Source organism: Pelophylax lessonae (assembly GCF_965119305.1).
Source record: "Pelophylax lessonae genome assembly, chromosome: 3".
Lineage (NCBI taxonomy): Eukaryota > Metazoa > Chordata > Amphibia > Anura > Ranidae > Pelophylax > Pelophylax lessonae.
The window spans coordinates 23,097,387-23,120,684 of NC_138770.1; the positions used below are offsets into that span (position 1 = coordinate 23,097,387).

General features: G+C 44.6%; 2 protein-coding genes and 1 pseudogene across 3 annotated transcripts in view; 2 read left to right on the forward strand and 1 right to left on the reverse strand.

The window, feature by feature from the left end:
- Nucleotides 1–23,298, reverse strand: part of LOC309549773 (gastrula zinc finger protein XlCGF66.1-like) — a gene marked incomplete at its 3' end in the record, with an annotated part of 313,385 nt that overhangs the window by 288,725 nt on the left and 1,362 nt on the right. The window lies entirely within an intron of this gene.
- LOC309550722 (uncharacterized protein) overlaps nucleotides 1–23,298 on the forward strand; it is a 41,642-nt gene that overhangs the window by 5,104 nt on the left and 13,240 nt on the right. The window lies entirely within an intron of this gene.
- On the forward strand, nucleotides 1,912–17,955 carry LOC309549782 (annotated as a pseudogene). Its single transcript has 2 exons — nucleotides 1,912–1,969; nucleotides 16,889–17,955. The product of its transcript is annotated as an uncharacterized misc_RNA (transcript).

Here is a 23,298-nt window from a genome sequence, read left to right on the forward strand (position 1 = left end):
TCAAAATGCAACAGCGCTAAAAGGGGAAAATTGGCCTGGGCAGGAAGGGAGGGAAGTGCCCGGTATTAAAGTGGTTAACAAGATAGAAGTTAATTAACTACCTCAATACTGGGCACTTAAACCCCCTTCTTTCCCAGACCAATTTTCAGCTTTTAGCGCTGTTGCATTTTGAATGACAATTGCGCGGTCATGCAACACTGTACCTAAACCAAAATTGTGTCATTTTTTCCCCACAAATAGAGATTTCTTTTGGTGGTATTTGATCACTGCCAGGTTTTTTCTTTTTTGGTGCACAAAAAAAAAAAGACCGAAAAGTTTGAAAAAAAAAATATTTTTTTTGTTTTATGTTATAAAATGTTATAAATAGATACATTTTTTCCTGCACTGATGAGGCCGCACTGACAGGCACTGATGAGGAGGCAATGATGGGGTGGCACTGATATGCAGCACTGATAGGTAGCACTGATATGCAGCACTGATGGGCACTGATATGTGGCACTGATAGGTAGCACTGATATGCACCATTGGTGGGCACTGATAGGCAGCACTGATGGGCACTGATCGGGGGCACTGATGGGCACTGATCGGCGGCACTGATGGGCACTGATGGGTGGCACTGATAGGCAGCACTGGTGGGCAATAACGGCCACTGGTGGGCGGCACTGATAGATGGCAATAATGGGCACTGGTGGGCAGCAATGATAGATGGCATTGATGGGCAGCACTGATAGGGAGGGCACCACTGGCAGAGCCCTGATTGCCATCCCTGGTGGGCATCCCTGGTGGCCATGGTGGGCATCCCTGGTGGACATGGGTGGGCATCCCTGGTGGCTCTAGTGGCACCTCCCCCCCCCCAGGGCTGCACTGTTAATCAATGTTCTGATTACCAGCACAGACCCCCCCCCCCCCGTGATCAGTGAGTAATTAGTAAAACTCACTGATCCCCTCGCCGCAGCACAGATCGTCTTCTTCTCCTCACTGACAGGATCTGTGTGAGGAGGAGAAGAGATTAAAGCCATTACATTACATGACGGCTGTGATTGGACACAGCCGTCATGTGATCAGGAGGGCCAATCACAGGGCCCTCCTGCCAAAACTTTTTGCTCTGTGTCCGAGGGACACAGGCAGATCGAGATTGCGCCGCTGTGCGTTCCCGCAGCGGCGCGATCTCGCTCCTTCTGCAGGAAGTTCGGGAACGTCCGATCAGAAGGACGAGACTCCCACCTGGCCGTATCTGTACAGTGGCCGGGTGGGAGATGGTTAAGAAATATGCCATGCCTTTGTCTGAATCCTTCCGCTTTACTCAAATCACAAATTTCTTGCGCACCCTGTCACAGCACTCTGATATAGTCACGATGTTCCCCATGGAATTTTTATGTAAGAAGTTCGATAAGTCAAAAAGCCATATATCTGGGCTATATAATATATTGACAGACTTTTCTACTAAGTTGACCTATATATTGCAGTGGGAAGCAGATATACAGGACAGCGTTGAGCTGGACGACTGGCAATGTATGGCTCAGGATGCTTCGAGATCATTAATCAACACTTCCATCATAGAGGCAAACTATAAAGTGCTTCTCCGGTGGCACATGGTGCCAGTGCGGCTAACTACTTATGTACCCGGGGCGTCCCCATTGTGCTTTTGTGGCTGTGGTCAAGAAGGAACGATGTACCATATCTGGTGGCAATGCCACAAGGTACGGCGTTACTGGATAAAGGTGTATAATTTTATTTACACCCTCACCCAAATTAATTTGACTAAATCCCCACAGCAGGCTTTATTGGGTCACGAGGGCCCAGAGACAATTAATCACTTTTATATTCACAGCTGCAAAAATTACGATTGCAAGATCCTGGAGGTCTCCTGTCCTGCCATTCCACCAACTCAGGCATAAACTCTCTTGGATTATGGAGAATGAACGCATGTCTGCCATATTAAATGATAAAATGAAGATGTTTGATAAGGGTGGGAGCCATGGCTCCGTTACCTTACTGGTAACCCATAAGCTTGTTGCCAGCTGTCTGGGCCCTGGGAATAGTGATGTCGCGAACATAAAATTCGCTGTTCGCGAACCGGCGAACATTGCGAACCGCCATAGACTTTAATAGGCAGGCGAATTTTAAAACCCACAGGGACTCTTTCTGGCCACAATAGTAATGGAAAAGTTGTTTCAAGGGGACAAACACCTGGACTGTGGCATGCCGGAGAGGAATCACACAAAAAAAAAGTTCTTAAAAATTGTAATTTTTTGATAGAGAGCCAATTATTGGAAAAATTAAAAAAAAATAAAAATAAAAAATTTCTTTGGATTTAGCATCTGGGGGGTCTAAAAAGTGTACCTGTGAAGTTTCAGCTCTGTAGCATGTCTGGAACCAGAAAAAATTATGAATTAGGGTTAGGGTTAGGGTTAGGGCTAGGGTTAGGTTTAGGGTTAGGGTTATTTTTATGGCTAGGCTTAGAGGGTTAGGGTTAAGGTTAGAGGGTTAGGGTTATGGTTAGAGGGTTAGGGTTAGTGTTAGGGGCTAGGGTTAGGGTTATGGTGAGATACTTAGGGTTAGAGTTAGTAGCCCTACCCCTACCCCTCTAACTCTAACCCTAAGCACTAAAAATAACCCTAACCTTAGCCCTGACCCTAACCCTAGCCCTAACCCTAACCCTAACCCTGATTCTATTTTTTTCTGGTTCTGGACATGCTACAGAGCTGAAACTTCACATGTATACTTTTTAGACCCCCCAGACAATAAATCCAAAGACATTTTTTTTTTTTAAGTTTTTTTTTTTTTTTAAGTTTTCCAGTAATTGGCTCTCTATCAAAAATGACAATTTTTAAGAACTTTTTTTGTGTGATTTAGTGTCTAGGGGGTCTAAAAAGTGTACTTGTGAAGTTTCAGCTCTGTAGCATGTCCAGAACCAGAAAAAAAAGATAATTTTTCAGTAGAGCAGGGATGGTGGAACCCCTTTTACACCTATATGATCTTTTTTTCCTGGTTCTGGACATGCTGCAGAGCTGAAACTTCACAGGTACACTTTTTAGACCCCCCAAACAATAAATCCAAAGAAATTTTTTTTTTGTTAAGTTTTTTTTTTTTCCAATAATTGTCTCTCTATCAAAAATGACAATTTTTAAGAACTTTTTTTGTGTGATTTAGTGTCTAGGGGGTCTAAAAAGTGTACCTGTGAAGTTTCAGCTCTGTAGCATGTCCAGAACCAGAAAAAAAATAATAATTTTTCAGTAGAGCAGGGATGGTGGGAACCCCTTTTACACCTATATGATCTTTTTTTTCTGGTTCTGGACATGCTACATATATATATATATATATATATATATATATATATATATATATATATATATATTAAAAAAATACTCAAATACCAGCCCTCAAAGGGGCTTTTGGGGACAATATATATATATATATCCAAAAAAAACCTCAAATACCAGCCCTAGGAAGGGCTTTTTGGGGTGCTGTCCTTACAGCAGGAGTGTACCAAGAACACTGGCTAACAAGACCGGGAACTGTCCCCAGCTATAACAGCAGCAGCAGCACCAGCACTTTCCCTGCTCTCAGTAACACAGAAATGATCTAAGATGGATGCTGCCCTTGCTTATTTATAGGAGGTGGGAGGGTGTGGGAGGGAGGTATGCTGATTGGCCTGGAATGTGTCTGCTGACTGTGATGTTCAGGGTCAAAGTTTGCCTCAATGATGATGTATAGGAGGCGGACCGAACATCGCATATGTTCGCCCGCAGCGGCGAACGTGAACATGCGAAGTTCGCCGGGAACTGTTCGCCGGCGAACAGTTCTGTACATCTCTACCTGGGGACATGGGGTGCGAGGTGTGGGGGGGGGGGGTTCACTTTCTTCTTCTTCTCCTTCAATCTTTCCTCTTCTTTCTTTTCCTTACTCAAATACTCAATAGTTATCTTTATTGGGTATTCCCAATTGCCAAACTTACATGTGCCACCACTACCTGTCTGCATTAGAAATGAAAATAATAACAGTGTGAGGGTCCCCCCTCAGTCCATATCAGTCCCTTTGAAATCCCCACAATCATTCTCCGTGACTTCAACATCCCAGTTACTACAAACACTTCTGTTACTTCTAAATTTTTTAGTCTAACCTCCTCATTTGGCCTGAAGCAATGGATACACAATGGATAGAGGCTTCTACTCACTCTGGTGGCAACACCCTCATCCTTGTATTCTCTCACCTATGCACTCCATGCATCCTCTCCAACAATCCTCTCCCTCCCTCTAAACACCACTAGGGATGGGCGAGCGGTTTGGACCGAGCATAACTTCAGCCTGAAATGGCCCCTTCAGGTGTTCGCAAAACACCCAAATTTTCTGTGTGCTCTGCGTTTCTTCTATTTATTTTACTATTTATATCCTGCCGAGCGCACAGGTTAAGAAGAGAGGCCAGGAAACTGGTCATGGCATCCTTAACAACAAATGAGTCATCAGCTGTTAGCAGACTTCCCTGCAGACAGCTGAATGTAAAAAATATAATTGTTGGCAAAAAAAAAAATAGGAAAAAAACGGTGTGCGGTCCCCACATACCAGGCCCCATCCATACCAGTCCCAAAAAAGGCTGCGTGCTTGGATAAGGGTCAGGTATAGATTTTGAAGGGAAACCCCACGCCAATTTTCTTTTAAAAAATGGTGTATCTTCCCCCCCAAATCTATACCAGACCCTTATCCAAGCACACAGCCTGGCAGGCCAGAACAGGGGTGAGGACAAGCGAGTGTCCCCCCCAAACCATACCAGGCCACATGCCCTCAACACGGGGGGGGGGGTGCTTTGGGTTAGGGGGTTCTTCAGGGGGCTAATTGGAATCTGGAAGCCCCCTTGAAAAAAGGGGCCCCCAGATCCTGGCCCTCATTTACCAAAAAAGTGTCAAAAATAAAGACATGAGCCAGTTTTTGACAGTTCCTTTATTAACCACTTGCCTACAGGGCACTTTCACCCCCTTCCTGCCTTGGCCAATTTTCAGCTTTCAGAGCTCTCACACTTTGAATGACAATTGCGTGGTCATGCTACACTGTACCCATATGAAATTTGTATCATTTTTTTCACACAAATAGAGCTTTCTTTTGGTGGTATTTAATCACCTCTGGGTTTTTTATTTCTTACAAAAAAAAAAGAAAAAAGACAGAAAAAAAGTTTTCTTATTTTCTGCGAGTAAATTTTGAAAATAAATCAATTTTTCTCCTTCACTGATGTGCGCTGATGAGGCGGCACTGATAGGCTGCACTAATGGGCACTGATGAGGTGGCACTTATGGGCACTGATGAGGTACTAATATGTCACACTTATGAGCACTGATAGGTGGCACTGATGGGCACTGAGAGGCAGCACTGACAGGCGGCACTGATGGACACTGACGGGTGGCACTAATGGGCACTGATAGGTGGCACTGATGGACACCGATGGGCAGCACCATCAGTGCCCACAGTGCTGACAGTCAGTGCCCATCAGTGCCTAGATGAGCAGGCACTGACTGGCAGCACTATGGGCACTGATTGTGGGCGCTGATGCTGGGCAGTAACTGGCACTTTATTTACATTTTGTGTAATCAGGGCACTGATGATCAGTGCCCTGATTACTTGTATCTGTCTCCCCTGTGAGGAGGAGCCGCTGATCGGCTCTCCTCGCCTCACACACTGACAGTGTGAGGTGAGGAGAGATGAATAACGGCACTTCCTCATTTACATGTGACTTGCTGTGATTGGACACAGCTGATCACATGGGCAAAGAGTCATGTCATTGACTCTTTACCGAGATCAGGATTGTGCCATATCCTAACAAACCACTGACTGTGCGCTTGGCAGGATTTAAATACTAAAAAAAAAAAAACACAGAGCACACAGAAAATTCAGGTGATTGGTGAAGTTCTCCTCGGCCCAAACCACTCGCCCCTCCCTAGTGGTGTTTAGAGAGAGGGAGAGGATTGTTGGAGAGGATGCATGGAGGGCATCGGTGGGAGAATACAAGGCTGAGGGTGTTGTCACCAGAGTGAGTAGAAGCCTCTATCCATTGTGTATCCATTTCTTCAGGCCAAATGAGGAGGTTAGACTGAGAAGTTTGGAAGTAGCAGAAGTGTTCGTAGTAACAGGGATGTTGAAGTCTCTGAGAATGATTGTGGGGATTTCAGAAGAGAGAAAGTAGGGCAGCCAGGCAGAGAAGTCATCAAGGAAAGTTAATACCGGTCCAGCGGGCCGATAGATCACAGCAATTCTAGAGGAAATTGGAGAAAATAGACGTATACAGTGAGCGTCGAATGATGAGAGGGAAGAGAGTGGAGAACCTGGAAGGTGCTCTGTGAGGATAGGAGGATTCCACACTCCACCTCCCTTGTGTTCCCTAGGTCTAGATTTACACCTACTTCATTCATCTTATGGTGTTTATCTATAAATGAAGTAAACTGATCCATGTGCAAATTCATATACAACATAAAGTGCTTTGTGCTCAAGATGCTGTTCCCTGCAGATCCACTGCTTCTACTTTACACCTACTTCTTTAATCTCATAATATTTTCTATAAAGTAAAAACCTGTGCAAATTCATGTATTCATACAATATTTTGTGCTCAATATAGTGTTCTCTGCAAGTCCACTGCTTCCAATTTGCATCTACTTCAATGAAGTTCTGTTGCTCCATAAAAGTCCACAAATGAATGAAAAGTTGATAAGGTGTGAAAGTGCTCCGTGCTCCAAACTGTGCCAGCTGTAGTGTAGCCACGCCTTCTTCCACCTCTTACACACGTGATGGTGAGGGCGCCCCCTTAGTAGTGCTTCCCCACTCACCAGAGCAATATGACTCCCAGCTTTTCAGCTACCAGAGTCACAAACATCCTTCACACTCTCCTCACCTCCGATGGCAAAGGAACTGGATCCTCCTCGCTCACTCCTGCAAGTCTGCTGCGCTTTCTGTCAGTCTCCCTCCTAGACTCGGCTTCCTCCTCCGACCGCTGTTCCAGCAGGAGCTCCGCCTCTTCATACACACTCAGGGAGGAGAGAAAGGGGAAGGATATACAGTACATACACACACAGCACAAGGCCGTGTTCACACTACCAGACGGTTCTCAGGGCTGCAGTTCCGCTGAGCTCCACAAGGTGGTGATCTCACCTCTACCCAGACAGGAAGTCTCTATGGAATACAGACAGGAAGCCTCTATGGAATACAGACAGGAAGTGATGTCAGATTCTGACAGGACATTCCATTTGGTAGGACGAAAGAGAAGACAATGCAGAAATTAGTGGCAGAGGAGGTAATTCGTAGATTAACCCCTTCAGGGGGATCGGTTGATGAATAATATATCTTGCTATATAAAGCTGGCCATACATGTTTCAGTTTTATCATTCAGCCAGCGGGATGAGTGAAAAAAAACTGAAGCAATTCCCCCATCCACACATTGGAGGGGGATGGGGGAATCCACCCCGCTAAACTATTGAATTCGGACAATGGGGGGCGCTCCTCCGCTCTCAGAATACACAGATCAGTGATGAAGCTATTGGCTGCAGCTGCTGATCGAGTGACTTTTATCCGGCAGTGACCACACATGGATGGAAATGTGACCGATCCCTGCTGAAACAGCTGAATTTCCATGTATCTATGGCCACCTTAAGTGACTTCCTCCCCTCCCCCTCATCTCCTTCATTATGTAAGTCATGCTGAGATAATCTCCCATTGGCTGAGCAATATTCTCATTTGTCTCTGAGCTCCTTCTTGCTATTCCTCGTCCTGCCTGTTGTTTCCTTGGATTGATTTTCTGTGTAGTGACCCCGGCTTCATCTCTTGGATGCCCTCGTCTGTTGCTTGTCCTGACCTTTATCCTGATTCCTGGATCTCTTCCTCATCTCTCCTCCATATCCTCTTACACAACTTTTCTCCACACCTGCAGTGACCCTGGGGGGTGGAAACTTGGCACCAGCATGCAGCAAAATCCATCCCCACCATTAGGAGCTCTGGAGAAGATTGTCTGCTATTTACACTCCGTTCCTCTGCACATCACCTGCTCACATGAGAGCTTATTTTCACACGTTCCTGACAGATTTCTGTATGGTAAAGGTCAAAGTTCACTCTTCAGTTTAGGAGAAGTGGGAGGCACCCAGGAACAATGATTTGGTTAGCACAGGATCCTCATATAGAGGGCCCCTCAAATCTCCCCATCTAAATGTCCCTCCATTCCAAGTCTATAAGTCCTATGACATCACACTGACCTCACAGCTCCCCCCCCCCCCCCCCATGTCCCTCCATCTGTCTTTTTTTTTCTCATGCTCTTAGGATGTGGGCGGACCCTTGGCATCCTCACTAGCAAAGTGGGACTGTTGGTCCTGCGTTGTATGTAACGATGTCAGAATGCCTGCAACAAGCTTTTACTCTGCGTAGTGTGTGTGTGTGTGGGGGGGGGGGGGTCCTGTGTTGGTAAATTATACCTCAATCTGAGGTGGGGCTTTAATCAAATGGAAACCTGAATGGTGAGGTGAGGAGGATTCTGGGAATTTCATTTGATTTTACTATTTGTGTTCAGATCTAGAGTTTTCCTCCTGTGAAATCTGGAGATCATATGACCATCACATTGCCTCCACCTCCCTCCCGGATAGAATAGAGAAATACAAAGAAGATTCTAGAAGTCACCAGAGAGATCATGGAGGAGAGGTGAGCGGTGCTGGGAATTCTGGGACATTAACCAGTAACAGACAAGGGATGTGTCTGGATGGTGACTGTATCATTGTGTGTGTCAGGTTCCTATAAGGTGTCAGGATGTCACTGTCTATTTCTCCATGGAGGAGTGGGAGTATTTAGAAGGACACAAGGATCTCTACAAGGACGTCATGATGGAGAATCAGCCGCCCCTCACATCACCGGGTAAGAGGAGACTTTATTGTAAAGGAGAGAGCAGTACGGAGGCTCCACCTAGATCCCCCATCATCTGATAAACACATAGAAACAATGTATTCAGTCAGTGTGTGTGTTTCCTACAGATGGATCCAGTAATGGGAACCCACCAGAGAGATGTCCCCGTCCTCTGTATTCCCGGGATTCCACACAGGAAGGTCACACCATCCCTCACCATCATCAGGTAGATGAGGAACAATCACTGATAGTATCATTAGGATCTGTACATTATCTGCATTGTTACCATTGATGTCATTTTTATTATATATTCAGAGTGGAAACCTGAGAGATTCTAAAGTTGAAGTTAAAGAAGAGATAAAAGAGGAGGATGATGAGGATGGGGTGATGGAGGAGTCAGAGTTTCTAAAAGAACACAAAGATCTGTACCAGGACACCATGGTGGAGTCATCCAGCTACAGAAACCCACCAGAGAGATGTCCCCGTCCTCTGTATTCCCGGGATTCCACACAGGAAGGTCACACCATCCCTCACCATCATCAGGTAGATGAGTGACAATGATTGGTAGTTCTGATTTATACACAGTATGTTTGTTACAATGAATGTTTTATTATATATTCAGAGTGGAAACCTCAGGGATGATAATATTGATGTTAAAGAAGAGTATAAAGAGGAGGATGAGGAGTATGGAGTGATGGAGGAGTTTTCAGAAGGACACAAGGATATGATGGAGCCACCTAATACCAGGAACCCACCAGAGAGATGTCCCCGTCCTCTGTATTCCTGGGATTCCACACAGGAAGGTCACACCATCCCTCACTGTTACAAGGTTGGTGAGACAGAGATTATAAAACAAAGACTCATGGAGACAATGTGTGGATTTTTATGTGATGTCACAATAATAAAGCTTATATTTTACAGATGATATTCTTTCATTTTCTTGGTTTAGAGTGGAGATCCAATCGATATAGAATTTGAGGTGAAAGCAGAAGAAGAAGAGAGGTATGTGAGGGATGATCAGCAGTCTATGGAGGAGGATGGAATAACGGGGACATTTATAGAGGAGGACACTCCTACAGAGATCAGCACAGGTGGGTCATTAACACTAAATACATTCCTCCACCCATACTGCTCACTGATTGGTCCAGAGTAGGGCATGGACTGGGTGATATCAGCCTGTAATCCCCTGGTCACTTTCCTGAGCTGTGTTCCCTGTCCTGTATTTCTCTCGGATAATCTTCCTTCTCTGTGCTGCAGACACAATTTATGTATCTAGACTGGATTTATGGAGATTCTGGGATTCGGCTGGCAAAAAAAAAAATGTGCATGATATAGGCACCTAGGTTATGAGTTTTGGGTCTTCTGCCCCATGCCTGAGTCTAATGTCTTGTTCCAAACAAATGAGGAGGAGATACTGTACACCACATGAAAGGTTCATCTCCATTCCTCAATATAACGTCATATTCCAAACAATAAATAATAATTTTTTCAATTCTTTTATTTCTATAAAAGACAACTTCCAGGCATAATAAACAGTAACATTCCTTATAGAACATATGCTGAGACAGTGTATTACAACATTGAAGACAATTCAGTCATACATTTGAGATCTACATCGGTCGTAGAATAAGAGGTGTTCTACAATTCCTCTAATGGGAGGAGTTATGCAGGACTAGAAAGTACCCGGAGTTGTCTGTTCCAGTTTCGCATAACGTATAGAAGAAGAAGGAAGAAGCAAATAAGTAGTGGAAAGAGAGAGGGAAGTAAATGAAACCTAGAGAGAGGCAGAAGAGGATAAGTAGGTGGGATGAGGGGGGAGGGGTTTGGAGGGGGGGGAGGGTGTAGGAGGGTTAGCATTGGTAAATCTATGGCCCTACATCAGCAATACTTTCCACCAATATTTTAGAGCTCCTCCAAACTCAACATGAGGTCTCTTTAGTATTGCCTCCCTTAATTAAAGAGCAGCCTTCATTAGAGAGGACAAATATATTCCATTGACCCCAGGTTTTGGTATATCGTTCGTGTTGGGGACGTGTCAAGAGAACAAGGTTTTCCATTCTATTTATTTCTTCAACCTTTTTGAGCCACATGCCAACAGTCAGGACCTGTGTGTTTTTCCATTTAAGAGGGCTGCAAATTTTATAAGCATTTAGAAGGTTACGAATGACAGAATTTTTATAGGTCTGGGCCGGGATGTTAGAAGCATGGAGAAGGAAGAGAGCAGGGTCATTGGGGAGCGGTCGGTTTATAAACCTCTGAGACATTTCACGTACTGTCTTCCAGAACTCCACTAGTTTCGGACACAACCAAAAATCATGTAGGAGTGTCCCCCGGCCCTTCCTGGCATCTTCAGCACTGATCAGTGAGTGTGGGGAAGAATCTGCTCAACCTTGACGGCGTGTGGTACCACCTTGTTAGGAGTTTGAAGTTGGTTTCTTGTATTTACATGCAGATGGATGATGTAAATGTAAACGGAATGATGTGATTATTGTTGGTCTGGATTAAAGTTACAGTCTAAATCCCGTTCCCTCTTAGCTAAGAATGGGGGTTGGTAAGTCCCCTGGGGTGTGATCAGTAATGCATAGGTAATGGATAATACCTGTGTCAGTATTCTGTCTTGAGAGCAATGTTCTTCGAACGGTGTAAGTTGTGTGTTGCATTCACTGGGAGGGGCCAATGAGTTTAAGAAATTATGGAGTTGCAATGCCCTCCAGAAATCTAGACGGTAGGGTCCCGAGGAGTCCATGAGGTCTTTGAGTGCAGGCCAACTAGATGATGTTGAAAAATGGGAGGCTTGGAAATAGCCTGACTCCATCAAGGTCCTGAATGTTTTATCTTGGTAGCCCGGGGTAAACTGGGGATTCCCCAGTATGGGTGTCAGTGGTGAGTGCGTCGGGGAAAGTGGAAAATGTGTGAATAATTTAGAGCAGGTTCTTATCATGTAACCTATGAGGGGATGGCGTCTTATGCAGTCTGGTAGTGAATGGTGGCACGATGGAGCTCTATGGAGGGGTATGTCGCATTGGGCCTGTTTTGATCTGGGCCAAAGCTTCACTTCACCATGACGACACCAGTCTGAGTCTCCCCAATTGTGTAGTCTGACAGTCCACCTAGTCGCTAAGGAGGCAAGAGTAGTCTCCTACATAGCCTAGGTCGCTTATGTGCCCAGATAAATCCACTATTAGGGTGTCCTCTTGTTTGAAGTAATGCGAAGGGATGAATATCGGAAGTGCTTGAAAGAGGTATAGGAACTCAGGGAGTATGCAGATTTTAATAATGTTGCATCTCCCAAACCATGAATGGAGACCAGATTTCGATTTATCTTATAGAATGTGAAGAAACATTCTTTAGGAGGGGAAGAAAGTTGAGCGTGAAGATGGGTGAAAATTTTAGTGGTATGAGAGTGCCCAGGTATTTCAGCGCTGAGTTCATCCATTTTAGCTTAAAATTCAGTTCAGTTGGTGGAGGAGGGGGTTTGATAAGCATACTCATATAGCTTCAGATTTAGTAAAGTTGATATCTAGATTTGACCGAGTGCAATATGCCTCCAACTTGTGAAGAAGATTCGGTAGAGAAATTATTGGATTCATGAGGGAAAATAACACGTCGTCTGGATACGCTGATATTTTCTGCTGGGTCACCCCAACAGTCATGCCCGAGATATCCGGGTGGAGGTGTTTTCTACATAAAGGATTCTAATGATAATGCGAAGAGTAAGGGTGACAGAGGGCACCCCTGTCTTGTCCCATTCCTAATTGTGAAGTAGTCTGATAAGACACTGTTTGCCTTAACCTGGGCGGCAGAGGCAGAATAGATCTGTGAGATCCAATTTAGCATGGTGTTGCCGATGCCCACATGTCGAAGTACTGCAAACATAAAATACAGATTTACTCAATCAAAGGCCTTCTCGGTGTCTGTGCTTAGGAGGACACAGGGAGTGCGGGTCTTGGTGGCTACATGTAGGAGGTTGAGGACCGTGGTTGTGTTATCCTGTGCCCCACGTGTAGGCTCAAATCCAACTTGATCCAAATGGATCAGTTGCGTCAGATGTTGTTGGATCATAGTTGCTAGGATTTTGGTGAACAGTTTAAGATCGACATTTAGCAAGGAAATGGATTGGTAGCTACCACAGTAGGTGAGATCTTTTCCCTCTTTAGGGATGACTGAAATGTGAGCTTATAAAGTCTCCTTGGGGATATATGTCCCAGAGCCCCATGTATTAAACATGTCAGCCATAAACTGTCCAAGTGACAGCAAGAGTGTTTTATAATATTGGATGGTAAACCCATCCGGTCTCAGGGCCTTCCCCACTTTGGAACCACCTTACATAGTTACATAGTTTGCGAGGTCGAAAAAATACATCAGTCCATCCAGTTCAACCTATGATATGTGTGTGTGTTTGCTGTTATCCATACATTGTATACCCCTGTATGTTGTGGTCTTTAAGGTGCCCATCTAATAGTTTTTTTAAACTGTTTTAGTTCAGCCGAGGTGATGGGATCCTCTAGGGATTTACTGTCACTGTTGGGACAACCAGGGCATACAGAAAGATAGCAGGTATTCCTCTATTTGGGTCTGTTGGGGGTTGGGGTTTGTAAGTTATAGAGCGAGGCATAGAAGGATTTAAATTCTTGTGTGATATGTCTAGGTAACGTGGCTTTTTGACCTGTGCGGGAGATAATAGGTTTGTTCTTGGAGGGATCTAGCCAATAGTCTGCCACACTTATTTCCCGACTCATATGACATTTTACGACAAATTTGCATGGCTGCCTTAGCTTTGTAAAGTAAAAGGTCATTAATTTGCCTACGTAGAGTCATAAGTTCTACCTCTGAGGAGAGTGACAGAGCGTGTTTGATGGTACTCCAACGCATGTAAAGCTTGGAGTAAGGAGTCTAGTTGTGCTGTACGCTGTTTTTTGATCCAGGAGCCATGCTTTATGAGCACCCCACGAATCACTGCCTTGTGTGCCTCCCAAATGATTCCGGGGTCAGTATTGGCAATGGTGTTAGTCTGAAAGAAATGGTATAATTCTCTACATCTGTCAAAACAGTCTCATCTTGGAGTAGGCTTTCATTTAGTCTCCACATTCAGGTTCTGGACCATCGAAAGTCTGTTAGTGCGTAAGAAAGTATAAAAGGGGCATGGTCGGACCATGTAATAGAGCCTATTAAAGAGTCACGGGATTGTGTGTAGTTGACAATGCGGCATCAATAAATAGTCTATACGAGAGTATAGTTGGTGAGGTGAGGAATAGAAAGAATAGTCTCGTTCTCTGGGATGCATCAGGTGCCACACATCTATCAATTTTGCACTATGGAGGGACTTTGCAATACGTTTGCGGGCGCCAGGGGGGGACAGAGGAGGATCCCAGAGATGTATCCTCTGAAGGAATCGGAGGGATATTAAAATCTCCCCCAACAATTAGTTGACCCTCAGAGAACTCCAGGAGCTTCTCCATACCTCTAGGAATGAACGCATCCTGCTGGCTGTTGGGAGCATAATAGGTGGTCAAAGTCACTCTAAAGTCACCAACATTGCCCTTCAGAAACAGAAATCGACCATTGGGGTCTTTTAGAATATGCGCGCAGTGTCCATGGTACCGTACTAGAAAAAATGATAGAGGCTCCTTTTGATTTAGCCTCCGGGTTAGTAGAGTGCTAGGCCAAGGGGAAAAACTCGTTCTTAAATAGTGGAAGCTTGTCATCCCTGAAGTGGGTCTCCTGTACAAAGGTGATATCAATTTTAGATCGTTTAAATCGTTCAACAAAATTCGCCTCTTTTCCGGGACGTTAAGTCCCTTAGCATTGATCGAGAGGATCCTGATGTTATCCATGTGTTAAGAAGGGTGAGGGGAAGGTTGGGAAGTGAGGTTAGGAAGAGGTAGGTGGAGGGTAAGTAATAGGGGGCAAAGGGGGGGGCGGGGGTATGAAGAGAATGGAGATAAAAAAAGAGGAGGCAAAGATGGTATGAGAGAGGAAGAAAGGAAAGTCAGGCAAGCAAAGAATATGAGAGAGTGAAAGAGAAGGGGGAAATCCCACACAGAGAGGCCGCAATTTACTAAGAGATAGCAAAAAAAATGCTAAGACACTCACCAGCAAGGAGGCGGATGAATGAGCGTGTGCCTATGTGGGGTTGTGGTTGGAAAGAGGCAAGGGATGGGGGATCCCCACCCTCCCCCTTCTACCTCATGTGCCCGTGGCTTTTTATACCCTGCCCCACAATGCACCGAGACAACCCATCTGTGCCAATCTCTGGGGCTGTATCAAAAGCCTGTGTGTCATTGGCCAGGTTTCCTCCAGCATCCAATGTGCCTCCCCATTGGATCAGCTGGGGACACTCCCTTAGACCAGAAGAATCACACACTGGTGACACTGAGCAGACCTAACTCACAGATCCTGCTCCCTGATAAGCAGAGTGCAATATAGAATTTACCTGCTGCTCCTCTGATAGGCAGACAGAGCCAAAACTATACTCAATCTCTAACACCTGACTAGGAGGGTGCTACATCTTTAAAAGACGTGGATGTCCGGGTAAATTTGAAAAGTTGTGGGGCATGTGGTTGGATACCCCTGGCCTTGGTCCACAAGAATTACCACTTCAAAGATTAGTCCTAGGACCACATTGAGGGCACCTTTGACGCTGACAGTGTGTTTGCTGGGTTTGGTGGAGGAGATGGCACCTCTTGGAGCACAAAGAATTTTATTGTCGGTTACTCTGTTCTATGTGTGTAAGGCTATTCTTCTGCATTGGAGGAAGACCGAAGCGCCATTGGTGGAGTATTGGAAGTCACCAATGAACACGATGCTGCCATTTTACAAAGCCACATACCTGAATAGAGGATGTGTTATATGGCAGGGTTGGACTGAGAGGCCATCTACTCTTCTCGGAGGTGATTGTGGTCTGCCACCGGTGAAGGTGACGGTCACCTTAGAGGGGTGAGTTGAGGTCCCCTGATACTTAGGGAGGTAACAAATGAAGTCTATGCCTAGCAGACAACAAGCAGTGGTGAGAGGGTGGGGGAGGTTGGGGTATGGACCTGGGTGAGAGTCTGTGTGGGGGAGGCACTGCCGCGTTGAGGTTCTCCTGGGAGGTTCTCCTTTTGCATTTTCCTATAAGTATTGTAGTACATGAGCATTGCACTGAGGTTGGGGGCGGGGGGGGGGGGGTGGGGAGTTGTTTTGGTTGCCTTGTTTGTTTCTTGTCTGTTTTTTGTGTTATTTTTACTTCTATGTTTAAAAATCAATAAAAAAAAAAAAAAAGCTGAGTCCTAGGAATGAATAACCAGGAGGGAACGGGATAAGGCGCAGGCCAAGGAGATGTTGGGGGAGTGGGTGGAGTCAGTGAGATGTTGGGGGAGTGGGTGGAGTCAGGGAGATGATGGGGGAGTGGGTGGAGTCAGTGGAGGTGGGGAATAGAAACATGCAGGAGTGACTATATATGAAGGTTACAAACGCTGTGTCTATGACTGTACAAAGCGGAAATATTGTGTACCGAATGGAATGGACTTTTCTTTCTTTATAATAAAACTTTTTCTGATTTAGGAAAAAACAGTCAGAAAAGATGAGTAGGGAAAATGTCAGTGGCCTCCACCTCTAAAACCATTCCTGTTTTGGAGGTCGTCTCATTGTTACCCATCTAGTGCACCTGTTGGTAAAAACCCCCTCTGCTACTTCACTGACCAGATGAATATCCCAGGAGTTTCCCTGACTTGATGCTATACTCTGATTATAAAGTGTTGAGCAGTGTATATGAGTGTGGAAAACTCTTGGTAATTTTTCTTGTCTTCTGACAGACGGACTCTGTGGTGGGAATAGAAGGACATCGGAGGAAGATGTGACTACAGAAGATAATGACATGGCATCTTCTCCAGAAGTAAATCCCGTTCCTCATAATATACATGACAGACCTCAACATTGGAGGAGATCATTGGAATCTCCTGATACTTCACATAGTCCTCTAATATCTGACAGTGCCGACGGGTGCGGGAAACCATCTCATCTCAGGGAATCTTCTTTATACCATACAGGAGAGAATTCATTGTCATGTTCAGAGTGCGGGAAAGGTTTCAAAAAGAAAAGATACCTTCTTCAGCACCAGAGAATTCACACAGGGGACCTTCCCTATTCATGTTCAGAGTGCGGGAAATGTTTTAAACAGAAAAAAAACCTTCTTAGTCATCAGAGAATACACACAGGGGAGCGTCCCTATTCATGTTCAGAGTGCAGGAAATGTTTTAGTCAAAAAGGAAACCTTCTTCAGCACCAGAGAACTCACACAGGGGAGCATCCCTATTTGTGTTCAGAGTGCGGGAAATGTTTTAAACAGAAAAGAAACCTTCTTAGCCATCAGAGTATACACACAGGTGACCTTCCCTATTCATGTTCAGAGTGCGGGAAATGTTTTAGTCACAAAACATACCTTCTTAGGCACCAGAGAATACACACAGGGGAGCGATCTTTTTCATGTTCAGAGTGCGGGAAATGTTTCAATCAAAAAGCACAACTTCTTAGGCATCAGAGAATACACACAGGTGAGCTTCCTTATTCATGTTCAGAGTGCGGAAAATGTTTTCATGATAAAGGAGTCCTTATTGGGCATCAAAGAATACACAAAGCTGAGCTTCCCTATCCATGTTTAGAGTGTGGGAAATGTTTTAGCCAAAAAGGACACCTTCTTCGGCACCAGAGAATTCACACAGGTGAGCGTCCCTATTCATGTTCAGAGTGCGGGAAATGTTTTAATAATAAAGTAAGCCTAAATAGCCATCAGAGAATACACACAGGTGAGCGTCCCTATTCATGTTCAGAGTGCGGGAAATGTTTTAATCAGAAAGGACACCTTCTTAGACATCAGAGAATACACACAGGTGAGCGTCCCTATTCATGTTCAGAGTGCGGGAAATGTTTTAATCTGAAATTAAGCCTTCTTTGCCATCAGAGAATACACACAGGTGAGCGTCCCTATTCATGTTCAGAGTGCGGGAAATGTTTTATTCATAAAGGACACCTTCTTCGCCATCAGAGAATACACACCGGTGAGCTTCCCTGTTAATGTTCAGCGTGCGGGAAATGTTTTAACCTCTTTAAGAACTGAGCCCATTTCTGACACATGTGTTTCACAAGTTAAAATCAATATTTTAGCTAGAAAATTACTTAGAGCCCCAAAACATTATATATATTTTTTAAAAAAGACTCTGGTAAATAAAATTGCGGTCGTTGCAATATTTTTTTTTCACGCGGTATTTGCGCAGCGATCTTTCCAACGGCATTTAAAAAAAAATGTCCCCGCTTTTAAAAATAACTAAACCGTAAAGTTAGCCCAATTTTTTTGTATAATGTGGAAGATGATGTCACGCTGAGTAAATAAAAGAGAAAAGCAGATGCGCTAGCACTGAAGTCATTGCAATGAGGATGTGTAGATAAATAGGTATAGAATAGATGGATAGAAGAATAGAAAATAGGAGAATCCTATCCCTTGAGAAAGTCGCGTGACGCAACACGTCGGGAGGAGTCGGGTGACGTCACATGTTTTGTGACTTAACGTGTTGGGAAGAGCTGGGTGACGCCACTTCCGGTCTACGGGCCGAGAGCGGAAGTATCGGAGTTTAGCGCACATTGCGGCTACATATTTATCCCCGCTATACTGCGAGTTTTATCAATAAAAATCACTCCTTACTATACTGTGAGGTCCTTCCTGATTATATCCGTGTCACGAGCAAGAGTCCTGGGAGATTACCGCGGTCATCCCTATAGAGAGAGGTAGCATTCCCTACTGGCTACTGGATCTATATGAGAGGGGGATCTACTAGTGATCCCACTCAAAGTCCCTGATGTGGAGAAAGACCCTGAGCCAAGCTTGGTGATATTATAAACCACATAAGACCGGACTATTTTTATTTATTTTTTGACACTTGGTGTTTACAAGCTAAAATTCTTTCTTTTTTCTTGCTAGAAAACTACTTAGAACCCCCAAACATTATATATATATATTTTTTAGCAGAGACCCTAGAGAATAAAATGGAGAGCGTTGCAATATTTTTTTTTAATACACAGTATTTGCACAGCGGTCTTCCAAACGCAATTTTTTTTGGAAAAAAATTCACTTTTTTGAATTACAAAATAAGAAAACAGTAAAGTTAGCCCAATTTTTTTCCATAATGTGAAAGATAATGTTACGCCGAGTAAACAGATACCCAACATGTCATGCTTCAAAATCGCGCATGCTCGCGGAATGGCGACAAACTACGGTTCTTTAAAAATCCCCATAGGCTACACTTTAAAAATTTCTACAGGTTACCAGCTTAGAGGTACAGAGGAGGTCTAGGGCTCAAATTATTGCTCTCGCTCTAACGATCGTGTAATACCTCACATGTATGGTTTGAACATTGTTTACATATGTGGGCGGGACTTGCGTATGCATTTGTTTCTGCACGCGAGCTAACTGATACAGGGCACTTTAATTTTTTTTTCCTATTTATTTTATTTATTATTTTTTATTTTTACATTGTTTTTTGTAAACATCCCTTGCAGTAGAAATAGGCATGACAGGTCCTCTTTATAGTGAGATCTGGGGTAACAAAGACCTCACAACTACACTAAAAAAGAAAAATAAATTGTTGAAAAAATATCGGCCCTCATCACATTACAGGGGGCATCAAGTGAGCAATCATCACATTACATGGGGCAACAAGTGAGCAATCATGACAATACATTAGGCTAAAGATGGACAATCATGACAATACCTGGGATAATAAGGGAGCAATCCTGACAATACATGGGGCAGCAAGTGGGCAATCATGACAATACACAGGGCAACAGTTGGGCATTCGTGACATTACATGGGTCAGCAATTGGGCAATCATGACAATACATGGGACAGCAATTGGGCAATCATGACAATACATGGGGCATCAATTGGGCAATCATCGCAATACATGGGGCAAGAGATGGACAATTGTGACAATACATGAGGCAACAGGTGGGTATTGATGATAATACATGGGGCAACAAGTGGGCAATCCTCACAATACATGAGGCAACAGTGATCATGATAATACAATGGTGAAAAAGTGGGCAAACACCACAATACATGGGGCAACAGATGGACATTCCTAAAAATACATGGCGTAACAAGTGGGCAATCATCAGAGAACATGGGGCAACAGATGGATAATCATGACAATAAATGAGGCAATAGACAGGCAATACACAAGCCAACAAATAGGCAATTATTACAATACATAGGGCAATAAGAGAGCAATCGTGACAATACATGGTCCATCGTGCAACTACATGGGGCAACAAATGGGCAATCATGACAATACGTGAGGCAACAGGTGGGCAATCATCATAATACATGGGGCAACAGACAAACAATTATGACAATACATGGGGCAACAAGCGAGCAATCATGACAATACTTGGCCTATCATGCAACTGTAAGAGGACCTAACGGGAAATGCTTTATTCTTTTTGTGTTCTACTTATAAATATGTATATAGATCTAACCTACTGGATGGAAAAAGTTCACTGTAAAATGCATTAACCCACAGCAGCCAATCAGGATTTATCTTTCACTGGTGAACCTTTTTTATTGGTTGCTTCGTGTTGATCCTTTTTGATTTATTGAAGTAGCCGGCTTTTTTTTGGTCCAACCAATGTATGATTATTAATACATTTAACACATTTGTTAATTCTATTATAAAAGATTTAAGCTTTATTTTATTCATATCATTACTGTGTGGTAATCGCTTATTCTGATCTTGTACAATAAAAAGTCTTCGTACAATATTCTGTGCCGAGTCTTCTTTTTTACCAATGATTAGATGATCGGTGATTGGAATGTGATCAGTTCATAGAGAGTCATCCATTGGGGTTTTATTAGTGAGATGGAGAGTGGAGAAGGCACCACATTGACAGCCATTGGAGGCCCTTTCTAAAGCCCTAAACTTTTTGGCAACCTGTCTATGACATTGGTCTTCCAAACTCTATCTCACTGAGCTAAGGCCAGAAGAGTTCCAGGAGTTCTACTCTGTCCACAGTTCCCAAACCAAAAGGAGACATCCACCACATCTTCAATTTGAAGGCCCTAAAGGTCTTCAGCTGGGCCCAGGAGTTCCACATGTTATACACCAGATCATAGCCTCTCTCTTTATCAGGGAGACTTTTTTTTTGACCACCCCACATACTTGAACTGCGGCAGGGCGGCTGTTCTGCGCAGATTCAAGTAAATGTACGTCATCTGCATTTCCTGGTCTGGGGCCAGAACAGTTCCAAGAGATCTACTCTAAACACAGTTCACAAACCAAGAGGAGACATCCACCACATCTTCAATCTTAAGGCCTTAAATGTCCTCAGCTGGGCCCAGAAGTTCCCCATGCAATCCACTGGGTCATAGCCTCTCTCGAGACTTTTTTTCTTTGACCGCCCCACATACTTGTAATGTGGCAGGGCGGCTGTTTTGCGCAGAATCACGTAACTGTACATCATCTGAATTTCCAGGTCTGGGGCCAGAACAGTTCCAAGAGATCTTACTCTGTACCCTGAGCTATATATGACATGTTCCAGACCACTGCACTCTGTACCTTGAGCTATGATATTTTCCTGACCACTGCACTCTGTACCTTGAGCTATGATATTTTCCTGACCACTGCACTCTGTACCTTGGGCTTTATATGACATGTTCCTGACCACTGCACTCTGTATCTTGGGCTGTATATGACATGTTCCTGACCACTGCACTCTGTACCTTAGGCTGTATATGACATGTTCCAGATCACTGCACTCTTTACCTTGGGCTGTATATGACATGTTCCTGACTACTGCACTCTGTATCCTGGTTTGCATATGACATCCCCTGACCATGGCACTTTCCATGGTGGGCTGCATTTGATATACTCCTGACTACTGCACTCTGTATGCTGGGGCTGTATGACATATTCCTGACTACTACACTTTGTACACTAGTAAGGTAAATCAGATTCCCAGCACCAGAAATCCAGTGTAGACCTATGCTCATGTGCATGCACGTTGCACACATGCTCATTTTTCTAAGCGAAGGAGCAATGTTAGATGTGCTGTGTAAGTTTGACACACATACGCTTGTGGGCGAGCGCGCACACATGCATGCGCACATAAAAATTAGCGTACGGTCTGCTGTACCTGCTTATTTTTGTATGACCTGACTTGCCCTTGGACTTCGCTTCTGCTCCTGTTTCATCTGATTACTCTGACTCCGGCCAGTTTACAGGACTTGTCTTTGCCTACTGCTTCTGTAGTGCTTTGCCTAGCTGTTACTGATCTTGGCCTGTCTCCTGGACTTTCTCTACCTGCTGATTTGGTCCCTGACAGCCTGGCTGTTGCTGACCCATGCTTGCCTCCTGGTCCTGCTTCCATCTTCTGCTGCCAAGCTGCTCCCGAATCATGTCCTGAAGACTGCAACTACCAGCTCTACCCACCAACACCTTCAGGAGTGTTGGGTAGGAGGTGCAAGAGAGACCTCTGCAACATCTTTACAAGGTATATGATAACTGGGCTGTATAATATAGACTTCTGACCAGTGCACTCTGTATGCTGGCCTGCAAAATTGCAGTCCAAGATCCACATCCTGCCCTTCGGTTGTCTCTAAATGGCCCAAATGCCTCCACTGTCACCATACCTCCTTACTGAGGAATCTGACCGGCTCAGAGAAGCACTCTGACACATGTCTGTATGGAGAGCTGCAAGAACTGGAAGGAGAGAGCCTGAGGAGCTGATTGGTACAGAGAGGAGGTTCATTTCTGGTGGGAGAGTATTGCCTAGGAGACATCCCGATGCTCCCTTATCACTCTGATACCCAGCCAACTTCTTCCCGTGTTATCTTCTGCACTCTGCAATCCACGGGAGTTGTTCGCCTGTGCTTCACTCCAGGACAGGATCCCCAGAAACCCCACTGTACTCATCTCAGGTCAGGATTCCCAGAAATTCCGAATGTGGGTGATGTCATGGCGCTCTCTAGTATTGGTGAGTAGTACAAAGTAAGGAGGGGGGGGAACAAAAATGGGGAGGGTGGATAAATAAGAGGGGGGGGGTGGAGCAGTGGAGAAAGGATTCCAATAGGTGGTAGGGGGGGCCACGTTTGGCGGCTGCCAGCTGGAGCATGGAGGGGCTATGAGGAATATAAAGCAGGAGAGAGCGGTGCTGGCTTAGTGTAGCATAAATGTATTGATACATAATGAATATCGCAACTTACTCTGAGGTAAGGATGAACTGGTAAGGTGGGTATGGCAAGATCATCTATCTTCTTCTCCTCGGTAGGTGTAGTGAAGGAAGGTGGCCGGGTGCCTGTATATCTGTGGGCATTTCTGGGGATCCTGACCTGAGATGGGTACAGTGGGGATTTCTGGGGATCCTGACCTGAGATGGGTACAGTGGGGATTTCTGGGGATCCTGACCTGAG